At 45.1% G+C, this 16,331-nt stretch overlaps 1 protein-coding gene across 2 annotated transcripts in view; it reads right to left on the reverse strand.

The window, feature by feature from the left end:
• Positions 1-12,235, reverse strand: part of PRKCQ (protein kinase C theta) — a 159,321-nt gene extending 147,086 nt beyond the window's left edge. Inside the window, exon 1 of one of the 2 annotated variants that reach the window (XM_082649703.1) lies at positions 12,162-12,235. The gene's annotated coding sequence lies outside the window, so the exon portion shown is untranslated. Of the gene's footprint in view, positions 1-11,175; positions 11,247-12,161 lie in introns of those variants that run through there. The other variant, XM_082649705.1, reaches the window with a different exon arrangement.
• Positions 12,236-16,331: the final 4,096 nt, after the last annotated feature.

The raw sequence follows: 16,331 nt of genomic DNA on the forward strand, positions 1-16,331 counted from the left end.
GGTTCTTTATAATTTGCTTTCTTAGCTATATTGCTAAATGTCTTGAGATAGGCCAGTACTTGAATAAACGGTGTGATCTCTCTCTGGGTCTAGATGTTTAGACCTAGAGATCTTGACTATTTTTCCATGAGAAGATATCTACAATATTTTTTCAGGAGAAAACTGATTTTGTATATTTAAAGGAAGATATATTCTCTCTGTTCTGAATACCTCTAGTCTGTTCTCGAAAGAGAAAGGCTTGCCCTTCTTCCTTTCATTTCAACTGAAATAATAAAATTCAAATATGATGTTATGTGATGACATTTCTCACTACCAGCTCCGCCTGTGGGAAACTGTTAACGGATAACTTTGCCTTCATTAATTTCTAAAATTATGTGCTAGTTTATGCTTGGCAATATTGGCAATTTGGGGTCAAGTAAGTTGCATTTTATTTTAATAAGTAATGCAAAGCCTTTCCTACTGCTCACGTGGCTTTCTTTCCTAAAGCACTTTTCATCAAAGTTCCCAAGTGCACTATAAATAATAACAAATCTCAATGCCCAGGAACTAGGAAAGAATCCCTGTTGTCAAATCCTTCGTTTTATTGGAATGGAGGAAGGTTAAGGTATTTTGTGCTGAACCTTTGGCAAATATTCAGGCTGCCCCTGCTCCAGAACTTGGAATTATGCAATTTATTTCTCCCTGAATTATTTCAACATTAAAAGGAGTTTTACAAAACTATCTAGGACTGGCTCAGCTGCATGTAAGAATTACTCTGATGAAAGAGTTTATTTATGGCTACTGTGAATATCACTCCATCTGTACAGCCTAAATATGTCCTTAAAAATGCATGCTAATTTATTTTTCTTTTCCAATGACTGATGCAGAAGAATGAAGAGAGTTCCCATTCTGAGAGGGGAGAAGATGCTATTCACCACGATCCTATCTTCCAGAAACAAAGTCCACTGAGGAAATCAAGTTGTTCTTTTTGGAGAAGCGGCATTTTGAGAAAACCTGGTTGTTATTAGATTTCTTGTGCCACTGTCATCACTGACACAGTAGAAGAAAAAAATGTGTTATCATGTGAAGTTTTAATTTGCAAAATCTAAATGACAGTGGAATGATTTCAGTGTTTGGGTGACTGCACTCTCATTTACTGGCGAAGGGTTACGCTACTGGTTATATTCTCTGTTCTGCACCTGTGCTTACGAGCGGGCTAACTACAGACTGGGAGCCATGAAATGTATCCACTACTGCGCCACACCAGGTGCCTGGGTGAAATCCCGGTGTGACTAGAATGTGTAGATATCAAAAGAACCCCCGCCCCTCAAACAGCTGCAAAATATTAGGACCAGGAGGGATCCTACAGACTCCTCATCCGACTCACTCGTCTTATGGTCAATATGACAAAGCAGGAATGAGAACGTGGGTCTCCTCGCCCCCATTTCTGTGACCTTTCCATCTGCCTTCACTGTTAGATGGCTTGGGAAGACTGGCAAGGCCATGGGAAAGCTGGACAAAGGCAGGGGGAAGGATGCCCCAAGATCCTATAGCCTCTCTCCAGTCTCTGCTACTGAAAAAGACAATCTAATCTGGATTAATACCCTTGGGTGCCAACTCCCGTATGTCTTCATTTATTGCAAGAGAAATAAATGAAGCAAGGAAAGCAAGGTGGAGGGACTGGCACAATGGAACTGGGCAGGGGAGGGGAGGAGGGCAACAGGTGACAGGGTATAGAGTCTGGCCAAACAGACGTCAATGCGCCAAACTGTAACGACGTACTTGGCCCTATGCACCACTTCTGAGCCAGACCCTTAACATTCACCTTAAGCAGACAGGCCAACATTGCAGTGCTTAGGGCTCTTAGCACTAATGATTAGGCCCTGAAAAATGTGACATTCAAAGTCAGAATCCTTCTTGTTAGCGATGAGAGAAAAATAAAATCTATTCCCAGACTAGGAGAGGCTTCATGACTTCCGCAAATCAAAATGCGGTCTGAGCTCTGTGCCGAGAGTTTAAGAAAGAGAAGGAAATAGAAGACCTGGAATAGGTGAGCTTCCTCAGGAAATACTAATTGAATTCGAATATCATTGTTGAGCTCTGCTTATGAGCTAGACAGAATCTCAAGTCCCCAGAGACATGAGGAAGCATAAGAGGGAGGGTAACACGTTACAAGCTACACAGAAAAGGTACAACACACAAAGACACTTGCTTGGGTGACTGCTAAAGGGACTCTGGTTGAGAAGAGGCTCCATGAACACGGTGAGGAATGCACTTGGGGGGCCACCTGATTTTCTTATTTCCCAAAGGAAAGCAGGATACATGGGATGGAGAAACCATTAGGCTCTGGAAGGAAGGGGTGCTGAGTCTCACACAGGGAGAAATGTCTCCCTTGTTCTGCAGTCAAAGATGAGCATAACTCTTTGGTTGCCCTTGTGTGATTCCCCCACCCACCCCCGGGGGGGGGAATGTCACAGTGGAACTCACAGAGCTTTTCCCCTGAAACATGATGGCATTCACACAGCAAGTATACTACGAACTGCCTCTGAAATCCCACTGGGGTGACACAGGCTTTTGAGGTTAAAACCCTAAGCTCCAGTTTTAACATTGTTTTAGCTGTGCCTTACTTGCCATTAGAAGCCCAGGCTGGTGCTCGTTTTATTACTGCTGGGATTTATCTTTAATCTTCTTTAAATATTATGTTATTTTCCTCCGCTGGTTCCATATTTCTGGTTACACTTTCAGTGAGTCCCCTAAATTATTACTCTTTAAGCTATTTTTCTTTGAATACTCTCAATTATTGAATCTTTGGCATGCCTTTATTGTCCTAATTCTCAAATTTAGTCTTTTACTTTTTACCTTAATGAAGTGTAAGATCATGATGATTTTGTTCTGAAGAATCCTTAAAATCTTTTATCGTTTCATTAAATTTTTTAACCTTTTACCCTTTGATAATTTCTTTTTATTAAAATAATTTTGCGTTTGCTGTATATTTGCATTTAATGTTTACCTACTGCCTCAACCTTGTAGGATATTTCAGAATATTTCAATATTACTTTTTATTTCCTGATCATTCCTAATCTTTTTGCCTTTTATTATTGGCATCTCCCAGCAAAGTGAGAAACTATGAGGATGACAGAGGGAGAAAATCATACCACAGAGATGGGGAGATGGAGTTTTTCCCTTGTAGCAAGATGCGTTTTCCCATTTTTTTTTTTTTTTTTTTTTTTTTGCGTCTTCCCATTTTTAAATGTTTCCCATCACCTTCAACTCTGACTCTGTGGTAGAATGTATCTAGATAATTCCAGAGACCCACAGGCAAAAACTGCTGAAGATGATAATGATTCTATTTGTGTAGACATTTAAACTACTAGATTGGGATTAGCACACAGCCCCTTAGACAATAAAGGTTCTAAAATGTTTGGCTCATTTATTTATTCCACTAATATTTATTGAGCACCTACGATGCATCAGAAACAGTGCTAGATACCAGGGATTCAATCAAGAATAAGAGAACGTGCCTTCTGCCCTCAGAGAGTTTACAATCTATTTGGAACATCTAAAGGTAAAGAAACCAGTATATGCTAAGTGCCGTGCCAGCTAACGTGTACTGACTGGTTGCCACACATGGGGCTAAGTGCTGTATATAGATGATCTCGTACATGCTTTAAGGACATGTGGGAGGAAACAACATCCTAATTTGGAGGAAGAGTTTTCCAGAGGAAAACTATCTAAGTGAGGCACTGAAAATGTAGAGAATAGCCAAAGGAAGGAGGGATTAGAGGTAGGGCAGAAATTTCCATGAGGCAGTAGGATGCACAGAACCACTACGGAACCCAAAGAGGCTTGGACTTGGAGGAAAGTGATGTGTGTGGTGCTGGAGAGATGAGGCTGGAGAGGACGGGGGAGTGCAGACCAACTAGAACCTTCTAATTCATGTTACAGGGTCCAGCTTTCATTCCAAGTACACTGGGTAGCCACTGGAGAGTTTAAAGCAAGGAGTGACAAGCTCAGATCTGGGTTCTAGAAGGATCCTCCCAGCTGCAGCACGGAGGACAGTCCACAGTAACAGAGACCAGTGAGGAGGTTCTGGCAGTGATCCAGAAGAGAAATGGTGTGACCTGCAAATAGCGTGGGGGCTGGAGAAGGCGGATGGAGTAAAAAGATAAGCAGGGGGTGCAGGTAACAGAACTTGGTTTGGGCTGAGCTGCGGAGGTGACGAGTCAAGGAAGACATCCAGGTTTCTGCTTGTGCAAGGACAGCTGATGCCAGCACCAGACACAGAAAAGAACGGGAGGCGGGTCTGTGGAAAGAGAAAGGGGAAGACGACACCTGCAGTTTGGGGCATGGGGTGCTGGATGTGCCCGTCAAGCAGCAGCAAAAGAGGACTCTGGATAGGTCATGGATGGGCAGTGGTCAGCCAGGAGGTGGCTGTTAAGGTCAGTGAGCGGTGAGGTTACCCATGGGGTGAGAACACTGAGGAACATCAACCTTCCAGGGGACAGAAAGGAGAGCAGTAGCTTGAAAAGCACAAGAGAGGAAGGAAGGAGAACGGGAAGGGGGGATGGGAGGAAGACGTTGCTCAGAGAATCCAGAGGTGCTCAGTAGCTGTCTGCCACAGAGAAGTCAAGGAAGACGGGAGAGGAATTATAGCAAGAATCAGCAAAAGGGAACAGGAGTGGGATCCATTCCCAGAGGCAATGCCAGATGTCTGTGGCCAAGACACGGAGGGAGAACACAGAGCAGCAGGTGCAGAGGACAATTTAAGGAGTCTGGCTGTGAAGAGGAGGAAAGAGAGAAGTAGCTGGAGGGAGGCACAGAAGGATGGCCTTTTTCTTCAAAGAAGGGAGGGATTTCAGCATGTCTGTACAGTGAGAATGGGGCCAGGCATGAGGGAGGGAAGGAAAATACAGGTGCAAGAGGACATAATCAAGAGAATGAGATTCTCAAGGAGGAAGAATGGATTCCAGAGCTTCAATGGAGGATGAACATTAGACAGGTGAGGCTTTTTTTCTTTTTTCTTCATTGTAAAAGACGGGAAGGATGGGAGGGTGGATCCAGACAGAGTTGGGCTTGTAGCCCTGTGATCTCAGGGTAAGGTGGTTTTCATCAGGAAAACTTCCATTTTCTCAGCGAAGCAGGCTGAGGGGGTGACGGTGGCAGGAGACGGTCTGAAATAGCTGCTTTAGAGAGTTGACCAGGCAAAGTCTGAAAGCCTGGCAGGTGCTGGAGATCATGGAATCACGCACCAGGAATTTGCATAATTGCATCACTTTGTCCAGTAGAAACTCATTAGCCTCTGGATACACACTGCGAAAAGGAGACAGTGGGACTCAGCTATGGCCCCAGGGATCCCAGCTTTAGAAAGGAAAGCGCGGCGCCTCACATGGCTCCACGGAGGCTGCTTCGCCCAGCGGCAGGGAGAAAGCTTCAGGGGGGAGGAAAGAGTGGCCCTTTTCATCTTTGTCAACAGCCCTGGTCTGTTTAATCAATACTACTTCTTCCTATGTGACTTAGTTCCTTAAGAAGCAGATGGGGTATATCCCAAAGTCCATATTCCTCTTAACTAACGTGGAATCTGGTTATAACACATTCCCTGAGAAGATGTCTTCAAATTGCGGGAATACAATCTATGGAGGCCTGAAAGCAAGATTAAATTGTGAGCCAAGAGATCAGGGTTCACAGCTAGTCATTTGTCAGGTAACCCTCGGTCAAGTTTCTTAAGCTCTGCAAGCCTCAGCGTCTCCTCTGTAAACTGCAGATGCCACCCAATGAGCAGTACCGTAGGAGTAGATAATTCCATGTATCCAGGCACCTGCATGGTGATCGCCCAACTAATGTCACTTTCTCCTGCCCTCCCTCCAGGCCTGCGCCTGTGTGATTCTATAACTTAAAAGGAACATTATAGAAAACTAAATGTCATGGGTCTATCATTTTCAAGCTTTTGGGTAAGACACATGTCCCAAACTCCAGGACCCAAACTTTCATGAATTACTCTTGCTACATGAAATGCCTGCTGGTCTTTTCTGTTCCATTCGACTTCATATTTAAAGATATGCTTGTTCCAACACAGTAAGTTAACTTCATAATCCAATAATGGATTGTGTCTTGCAGTTTAAAAAACACTGGGTGAGAGGCCTGTTTTTCTATCACTGAAAACATTCACGGACCACAGAACGGAAAATGCTGAAGACTACTGCTCTAAAAGCGCTACACACGCAGCTGACGTGAATTTCTCCCCAAACTGAAAGAAAGGTCAGCTGACTTTCATGAAAGACTTGGCTTCTTGCTCACCTGGGCTGAGAAGAGTTGTCTTATCTGACCATGAACTCACAGCACTTGGCTTGCTTTGGAAACTCCCCCGTATCTTGGCAACACGCTACTTGCTACATGCTTATTTTAGCATCTACTCAGTGTGAACTGAGTAGAGGGCTGAGACGGGAAAGAGGGTAAGATAGCCAAGGGCATCTAAGGGTCTGCTCTTTGTACTTTCAACTAAAGAGTGTAGTTGATGCCAGTAGCACACTTTGAGGGGGAACTCTGGGCTCAGCCCCTCTACTCACTCACCAGCTGTGCTCTAACCAGACTGTCTTCCTTTCCCTCACTAGGATGTCATGCTCCCAGCAATCCTAAAATGCCATTCCCACCTTCCAGAACATCCTCATCTACCCCTCAGGTCTCAGCTGAGCCGTTGCTTTCTCTGGGACGTCTTCTCAGACACCCCAGATCTAGTGCTCCCATGACACCACGTATGTCCCTAGTACAGCGCTTACACACTCATTCTGCACTCATTTACTCACTACGTGCCAGCACTACTGTAGGAGCTGGGAATACGGCTACAGACAAACGCCAGCCCTCAGGGAGTTTATACTCTAGAGAAAGAAACAGACAAACTACACATATAACGTTGTCATATAAACTGACATATAACAATACAAATATTGGGCTGGCCAAAAAAGTTCATTGGGTTTTTCCATAAGACGTTATAAAAAAAACCCAAATGAACTCTTTGGCCAACCCAATACATGATGAAAGCATCACACTTATAATTTCCCCTTCATCTGTCTGCATCTCCGCCCCGGGTGGGTTACACAGCACAGCGTGCGGCTCTGCGCCTCCCAACAACAGTTTGACGGATGAAACCACAGCCATCAACTTTTTGGTTCTCTCCACTGTCCTAAGAATTTGTCCTGGGCTTCCCTGGTGGCGCAGTGGTTGAGAGTCCGCTTGCCGATGCAGGGGACACGGGTTCGTGCCCCGGTCTGGGAAGATCCCACATGCCGCGGAGCGGCTGGGTCCGTGAGCCATGGCCGCTGAGCCTGCGCGTCCGGAGCCTGTGCTCCGCAACGGGAGAGGCCACAACAGTGAGAGGCCCACGCATCGCAAAAAAAAAAAAAAAAAAAGAATTTGTCTTGTTTTGGTCACATATGAGAGATAACTCAACCTTTACCTAATCTTCTGCAAAGGGTCTGTTCTGAACATTTAGTGTCATTAATACTAACGCCACGCTTACTTGATTCTCAACAATTATTCATTGCTAAACCACGAGGTCCTTCACATAAGCAGGGGCAGCCCTCCCTACAGAGACGCGGTGTTTATCTGTCAGGAGCCCTCCTGCCCATGGGTTCCCTAGTCCTCCAGGAGGTGCTGGAGTAATAAGTCCTCCAGTTATTCTTCGCTAGAAAAAGGGACATAAACACAAGGTGAGATAGGTAAAAACTAATTCAGGAGCAGCATCGGCCCAGAGAACCCGCACGTCGGGCACCAAATGATTTGGTAAAAAGCTAACTGGTTAATTGGTTAACCTCACACCCATTAGGATGCCAACTGTCAAAAAACAGAAAATAATGGGTGTCGAGTATTGCAGAGGACGGGAGACGCTGACACCCTCGTGTGCTGTTGGTGGGAGCGTAACATGGTGCAGCCGCCACAGAAAACAGTGTGATGGCTCCTCAAAAAACTAAACCCGAAATTATCATCTAATCCAGCAATTCCACTTCTGGGTATACAGCCAAAAGAATCTAAAGCAGAAATTTGAAGAGATACACCCATATTCACAGCAGCACTACTCGTAAGCCAAAATGTGGAAGCAGCCCAAGCGTCCATGAACAGATGAATGGATAAACAAAATGTGGTGGATACATACAATGGAATCTTCTTCAGCCTTAAAAAAGGAAGGAAATTCTGACACGGGCTACAACACAGACGAACCTGAAGGACATTAAGCTAAGTGAAATAAGCAATTCACAAAAAGACAAATACTGTCTGATTCCATTTATATGAGGTCCCTAGAGTAATCAAATTCAGAGACAGAAAGTAGAAGGGAGGTTTTTAAGGGGCTGTTGGAAGGGATGGATGGGGAGTTATTGTTTAATGGGTACATAGTGTCAGTTTTGCAAGATGAAAGAGCTCTGTAGATGGACAGTGGTGGTAGTTGCATGACAACGTGAATGTACTTAATGCCGCTGAACTGCACATTTAAAAATGAGGAAGATGGGAAATTTTGCTACGTGTATTTTATCACAATTTAAAATATTTAATTGGTAGGTCGTCTAGCTCTGTGGTTTATGGCAATGCTTGGTGATCACACACACCTGATTCTAACAGTTACCAGCTGGAAGAGCTGGGCAAGCGACTCAACCTCCCTGAGCCTCCGTTTCCCCATCTGCAGAATTCGGATGGTGATGGTGGTGGTGATGGTGATATCAAATTTATATAAGCTTCGCGAAGATTAAACATTACAGACAGTAATGTCTGTCAAATACAAATAAAACTGAGTATAATGTCTGGCACATAAATTATAAATAATAATACATCAATAAAACCATGCCTTATTGCTTTTATTGGCTCTGATTACCATCAATATTATTAGCTTAATTCAAAAGTTAACATAATTTTTTTAAAAAAATGATATAAATGAACTCACTTATGAAACAGACTCACAGATTTTGAAAACAAACCTATGGTTACCAAAGGGGAAATGTGTGTGGAAGGGGGATAAATTAGGAGCTTGGGATTAACATACACACACTACTAAATATAAAATAGAAAACCAACAAGGACCTACTGTATAGCACAGGGAACTCTACTCAATATTCTGTAATAATCTATATGGGGAAAGAATCTGAAAAAGGATATATGTGTATGTATAACTGAACCACTTTTGCTGTACACCTGAAACTAACATTGTAAATCAACTACGCTCCAATAAAACTGAAAAAACAAAAGTTAACATCAATCTGTAGAAGTATGTGCTGCCAGAGTGAGTGGCTTTGAACATCCGCTAATTTAATCCCAGAGCAGAAATCTATGATTGCAGGCTTAGGATGTGCTATTCCTAATTTCAGAAACCTCTGGTTCTCATTTTGCACCAAGGATATCTTTAGATGACAGAGCAATGTGTCTAAGTACTTGACAGGTTAAAATTATGAAAGATGTTTCCATTATTGCAAGGAAACACCTTATATCTTTTTTGCCTCGACATCATGTTTTCCTATGAGTTTCTCCTAATTTCTGCCTTAACAGTTAAAATACATAGTAGAAAGCAAACCTGAATGATTTGCTGCTTGAAAACGAGACACTTAACGTTTTAAAATAGACAGAAACAGAAAGAATGAGTTTAATGCTATGTCATGTCACCACAAGACTAATTTCCCTACTTTTTAATTACAATCTGATTTTGGGCAACAAAATTACGTAAATATGAAACCACATTATACATCGGTATTCTCTGGGACTTACAACCATTTTTTATTTTTATGAAATGATTTGTGAAAATTACTTGAAAAACAGATAAAAGATTGAACCCTCTAAAATGGAAGCCACCTGAAATCAAAAATACCCTTAACAGTCACATTTGATTACTATATCAGCAATACTTTCAAAGGCCAACAACATAATCAGTAACTCTAAAACATGAAATGCACTAAGAACAGGAAGTACTAATTCCAATTCCTATTTTAAAGGAAGGCAAATGTCCTATCGTCAAATTCTGCATTATAAGGAGATCTGTGGAGCTTTACTCCTGAATCTCCTGGTAGATTTCTACCAGAAGCCCACACTCTCAAAAGAAAATCCTGAACCCAGTCCACATGGAATTTTAGATAAAACACCAAATTCATGACACAAAAGAATTTCGTCTTTTCCACAGAAGAGAGACAATATATTACAATGGCATGAGGGACCTTTATAGAAATGGCCAAAGACAAATGGGCTATTCGAGGGAGCCTCCAGGACCTGCTGTGAACAAGAGAAATCTCATCTCGGTGTTGAGATTTGAAGAAGGACCACAGTGTGACTTACTGAACAATATCCCTGCATACCCGAAAGACAAGTGACACAAAAGAAAGTTCCAGTGTTGACCTATGTATCTTCCAAACAGACTCAATAGGGAGTGTCTGTTGCAGGGAGGAGGGTCTGGGAGAAGGAAAGCAGCTCAAGCTCGTCTGAGAGCCACCTGCCATCCTGAGCAACCATCACACAAGACAGTGGCGGAAGCGAACAAGTGATAAGGCGGAGGAGGTGACAAGAGTCCTCCCTGGAAGTTTACATTTTAAAAGCTTACAAGAAAAATCACAGGGGCTGAAACAAAGGCTGGTGATGCCGACAGGTTACTCTTGAAATCAGAGAGGAAAGTTATGGGGGGGAACCCCCCAAAAAAACAACTTAATTTTGACTTAATTGCTAACTTGGAGGAGTTCCACAGCTGGGGCTTTGAAGGTTTTAGAAGCTCTTCCCATGTTGCCTCTTTAAATATATATACAGTTCAATCAGCACAAGACTAACCAGATCAGTCTGTGGCAGACACCTGCCTCAAACAATGGCACTGATCTCCGAGGGATTTCAAACAGCTGTGCATAAACTTCAAAAGTAATTTGCAACCAAATTAGTAAATGTCACCCTCCTTCCCACCAGACACAGCATTTTTTAAAAGACATTAAGTATCCGCGGTGAGACAGCCATTTTACAAGAGTTAACAAAGATAAGTTATGGGGGAAATGAAGATGGTGATTCACAAGTTTGGGTGTGGGGTAGGAGTTGGGGGGGGACCTTATGAACAGGGCTTGTCTATCAAGTATCCCCAACAGGAAAGGACGGTGGTGATCACAGCTTCTAGAGAACAATGTAAGGAGAGCAACAACCAGACTCGTGTTCAGAAAGGGCAGGGCACCTGCAGGACCCGCATGTTACCGCTACCTAGGGATGGATCATCCTTGGTCTGGGTCATTCTCTCCACGGACACAGAGCAGTGTCCTCTCCTTCTTCTCCCCGTGTCACCACCTCCTTCCTTGTCAGCTTGGTCCATCACGGAATCATCTTTTCTTAGCACCACTCTGATCAGGACAACCCCGAAGGACGAGGCAGCTCAGCAGTGCTGATCCTGCAGAAATCCCAGCATCTCCCAGGTGAGGCCGCCTCGGGCCTCTCTTCATTGACCCCGTGGGGAGTGCCGAGCCGTTAGCATGAAAGGTCCATTTCACACTGATAACCGGGGCCCTTAAAAACCCAATAAAATAAAGACACTGACTCTACTTTCTTAACGTGTGGCCCTCAAAGCTGAAAAACATTCTTACCAAGGTTACAGGATTGAGCACCGGGAAAAAAAACGCTCTCACCCACAATTACGGCCTGAAGCACCACTTTTTTTTCTTTGTATCTATCAAAACCCGCCTCGCCCCGACGACGGCCCCTGGAAACAAACCAAGTTTGTTTAGAAGCGAGTGTTAGCAGCCCTATCCGATCCTCTAACAAATGCCAAGAAAACTGGTTATTTTCCTCTGCGGACAGGTTGCCACCGCATCAAACACCTCGCCTTCCCAATACGTGCCGAGAACACAAAACTTTCCGCCGCCCTCCTCCCTCCCTCCCACCCAAGCCGTTCGTTCAGGTGAGAGAAAACCCCAGAAGCAAGAGGAGGCGGCCCGGCCCCTTCCCCAATGGCCTCCGCCCGGCCAAGGTCCGCGCATCCCGGGCACCCCGCGCGCGAGAAACCACGGAAACTAGACCCAAAGTTTGCGGCTCGAGTGGCCGTTTCCGAGTTCGCCATCAGCCTACTCGCCCCTTCCTGGACCGGCTGGGAGCCAGAGCCCGAGCTGGGTGGCCACCCCCCACCCCTCGCAGGGCGCACGGCCCCGGCCCCGCGGCTCCTGCCCTCCCGGTCGGCGCCCGGCGCAGGGACCTACCTGCGGGCGACAGCGGCCCGAGCTCGCGGCTGGGCGGCGGCGGCGGCGGCGGCGGCGGTGGCTGCGCGGGAGCGGGGTGCCGGCGCGGTGGGTGCGCCCGCGGGCGGCGCCGGCCAGAGGGCGCTAGTCACCCCGCGGCCCCACCGCCGAGCCTGCTCCCCCGACACCCTCCCCGGAGTCGCGGCCCGCGCACCACCCGCCGCGCGCAGCTCTCCTCTAGGGCCCGCCCAGCGCTCCTCCCCGCGCTTCCGCTCGCGGCGGCTTCGGCCCTGAGACCAGGACCCATCCCCGCGCTGGGGATACTGAGCCAGGCGCCGCGCGCGGGCAGAGGGGCCCCGAGTCCACGTGACTCTCCATCCAACCAAACCGAAAAGCGAAACGAGCCTTCCCACGGGAAGGCTCGAGGTCATTAGGTAAAATGAACTTCAGCTGTTTTGCCAGCTTTTTCCACTAGAAAGGACTAGAACCCTGTTCTTTTAAAACGACCCACCTGAGAAGGATTTGGTGCCGTTCTGTCCGCTAGATAATCTTTCCTCGGTTGTGGCCTACCTCTGACTGTTCCTGCTCAGTCGTTTTATATATCATTTCCAAGTTGCATTGCTTTGAACTTGACAGCCCTTGAAGCTGCAGTGCAATGTCTTATCAGTGCATTTGTCATTGGAAGATTTTACGCCTGGTTTGTGGTACTGATGATCGTGATGAGGATAGTTGGGGTGCTTTTTCCTGTGCTCTGAAGAATTAACTTTTCATTCAGGTTAGAAAATCTATATACTGGTTACCAGTACTGCAGGGCCGTTCCCTCTCAATTAGGCCACGAAATGATTAAAATGTACTTGCTGTAGGCTTTTGTTGCTATAATATACTAAGCCCAGGTTAGTTTAAGAAATAAAACAATAGTCTTTTGTTTTGTCTTTTTTTTTCTTTTTTCTTTTTTTTTTTTAAGAGAGGGAGATTAAAAATGTATGGAAGAGCCTAACCTTGGATCAGCGCGCTTCCGATCATGCAAGTATAGACCGTCAGCTGGCTACAGCTCAGACTACAGCTAGTCCCAAACTTCTAAAGATGAAAAACTGAGGCCCAGAAGGGTTTACTGACTTAATTCACATAGCTGCCTTGTGGCAGGCCTGTGCTGGGAAGCCAGATATGCTGACTTTACCCCCTAATCTGTATAAATTCAGCAAAGCAAACGCACACACCTTTTACAGATAAAAATATATTCCCTGAAAAGTTTGCTGTCTCTCACACTTATCAATATGTAACAGCACTGCATGGACCCTGGGGCCAGGATCATCCAACAGAGAGGCTGCCACCTCTTGGAAGATAGTAGCCAGGAGGTGTGAGTGTGGACAGACATTGGCTGTGTGGGCTCACTGTGATGTCACCAGAGCCTGGCACACAGTAGGCGCCCATTGTATATATGCTATTGAGATTTGGTGGGAAGATGCATCTATGGCTGAGAACAAGGTGGCAGAGCTGGAGAAACGACCCCCACTGAGAGGCCCAGCTTCTCTCTGGGAAACCTCCTGGTTCAAGATGCCTTCCTCCTGGCTCTCCACAACCATCCTTAAGCAGAGCCTGTCACACGGAAGAGAGATGGCAGACTGCCAGAGGCTGCAGGGCCTGGGAGACAGCAAACCCACTCATTCCTCCTTGCTGGGGTTTTCAATGACTATTTGAGAAATGACTATTTGAGAAGGTTAAATATTAATCACATGTAGGGGCTCAAGGGAAAGTCATATGTCCTTTTAATTTAGTCAGTAGTCTGTGGCTTTTAAAAAGTTTCAAATGATGATGATGATGATCATATACTGAGTATCTACCAGTGGCTGTAATGAGCACTTTTCATTTTTTTAATTAGTAATTTTTGTGATGAGCACTTTTTTTTTTTGCGGTACGCGGGCCTCTCACTGTTGTGGCCTCTCCCGTCACGGAGCACAGGCTCTGGACGCTCAGGCTCAGCGGCCATGGCTCACAGGCCCAGCCGCTCCGCGGCATGTGGGTTCCTCCTGGACTGGGGCACGAACCCGTGTCCCCTGCATCGGCAGGCGGACTCTCAACCACTGCGCCACCAGGGAAGCCCTGTGATGAGCACCTTTGATGCACTATTCATTTAATCCTCACAACAATCTTAAGAGGTGGATATTATATCCTCATTATCATCACTATCATCATCTCTATTTTAGAGACGAGAATAATGCAGCTTAGAAGGATTATGCAGCTTGCCCACAATCATGTAGTTAATAAAGTACCACAACCAGGGGCTTCCCTGGTGGCGCAGTGGTTGAGAGTCCGCCTGCCGATGGAGGGACACTGGTTCGTGCCCCGGTCCGGGAAGATCCCACATGCCGCGGAGCGGCTGGGCCCGTGAGCCATGGTCGCTGAGCCTGCGCGTCCGGGGCCTGTGCTCCGCAACGGGAGAGGCCACAACAGTGAGAGGCCCGCATACAGCAAAAAAAAAAAAAAAAAAAGTACCACAACCAGTATTCAAACTCAAGCCAGTCTGAAACGGCTCCCTTAGGCACTGTTGAATACTGCCTCCATTCTATAGCCATACCCTCCTTCTTCTGCTTCTCTCTCTTTTGGACAATGGTCCCTGGAGACCCGTGCTACTCTACTATATAACCATATAGTCCTACGATTGGAAACCCATGAATCTGAAGACTGGATCTTTTAAAACAATAGTCAACAAATGTCTAGAAAGGCGTTGTTGTTGTTGTTGTGTTGAATCTCGTCTAAAAGAAAAAAAAATCCCGACTTGTTCTTGTTACATGTAGGCGTTAGGGATACCTGTAGACCTTTCTGACCCCAGCATCCTGTATAGCCAGCCTTCCCTTCCCCAGATTACAAGGCATTTCTGTTTTGTGTCAGACTTTGTCTCATTGTTTTATAAACATGGCTGCTGCTCAGAAGTTCTCCACACCTTTATTTCCTGGAAGAGGAAATTGCATTTCCGGGAGAGGCTTACACGTGGGTGGTGAGGTTCCACTCATTACGTTAAACACACCCGAACTTTCAGTTCTGTACTTCTTTCCCCGCTTCACCTTCTGCCCTGAACTTTCCTGGAATCGCGCTGAGAATAAGACTGTGGGGCAGCTTTTTCAGTTTCCTTTAGCTGGGAAAGACATGATTTCTCCTCTGGATCCAGAGCTAAGGAATAAATGACTCTCTGGAATCTTATCTCTGGGGACATCTCAATCCATCTTCCTTCTACTTGGGATTTGCAAAAGGGAGCTGAAGACATCTCTTTGCTTTTAATTTGGACCTGTTGGATGATTAAGCTCTATCTCCCAAACAGGCCAGCTCTGACACCCTTCTGTGAAACTGACCTTGGGATTGAAATTAAAAAGAAAAGATTCTTATTATGGGCCTCAATTTGGAGAAAGACGGTATTAGGGAGAAGTAGGATATGATCCCACAGACAGTTTGAACAGAGGATAATTTCACAAGGACCCTTCTGTCTGTGCAGAAAGTCACCACTCGGAGGAAACCAGTCCGGACAATTTCATGAGGAGTTTATAAAGTGGTCCACCTCAACACCCAGAAGAATCAGCATGGAATTGGAAGACAATGACCTACCCTGACTGAAGATTTGATAAACATGTTGTGTCTGGTGTAAGTTTATTCAGAAAATGTCAAAATTATTCTAGGAGCTACGGGTGAAAGAGGCACAGACAAAAAACAGATATTTTCTTGTAAAACACAGGGAATATAGCCATTATTCTATAATAATTATAAATAGAGTATAACCTATAAAAATTTAGAATCACTGTGTTGTACACCTGAAAATAACATATTATCAATCAACTATACCTCAATAAAAATACCACTGCCTCTAATAAAAACAGGTATTTTAAATCCACAGCTTGGACAAGGGAAAGGGAGATTTTTTTTCCCCTTTCCCTCCAACTTTATAGACATTCAAGTGGGAAAAAAGGATAACAATTAGAAATTTTTATTGCCAGAGGAGAGCTCTAAACCGGGAAGCAAAAATTGGTCCTCCCCTTAGGGAGTAAGTAAACCTTGATTACTGTTGATAGTAAGATTGATATCAACTCTTCCAAACCATGAGGGGGAATGGTGAAAGGTGAATGCAAATTTTATCCTGAAATAAAAAAGGAACAATGTTCATAATCTGGTATGTTTGAGAGTTCTGCTGTTATTATACATGCT

This window comes from Grampus griseus (genome assembly GCF_964374135.1).
Source record: "Grampus griseus genome assembly, chromosome: 2".
NCBI lineage: Eukaryota > Metazoa > Chordata > Mammalia > Artiodactyla > Delphinidae > Grampus > Grampus griseus.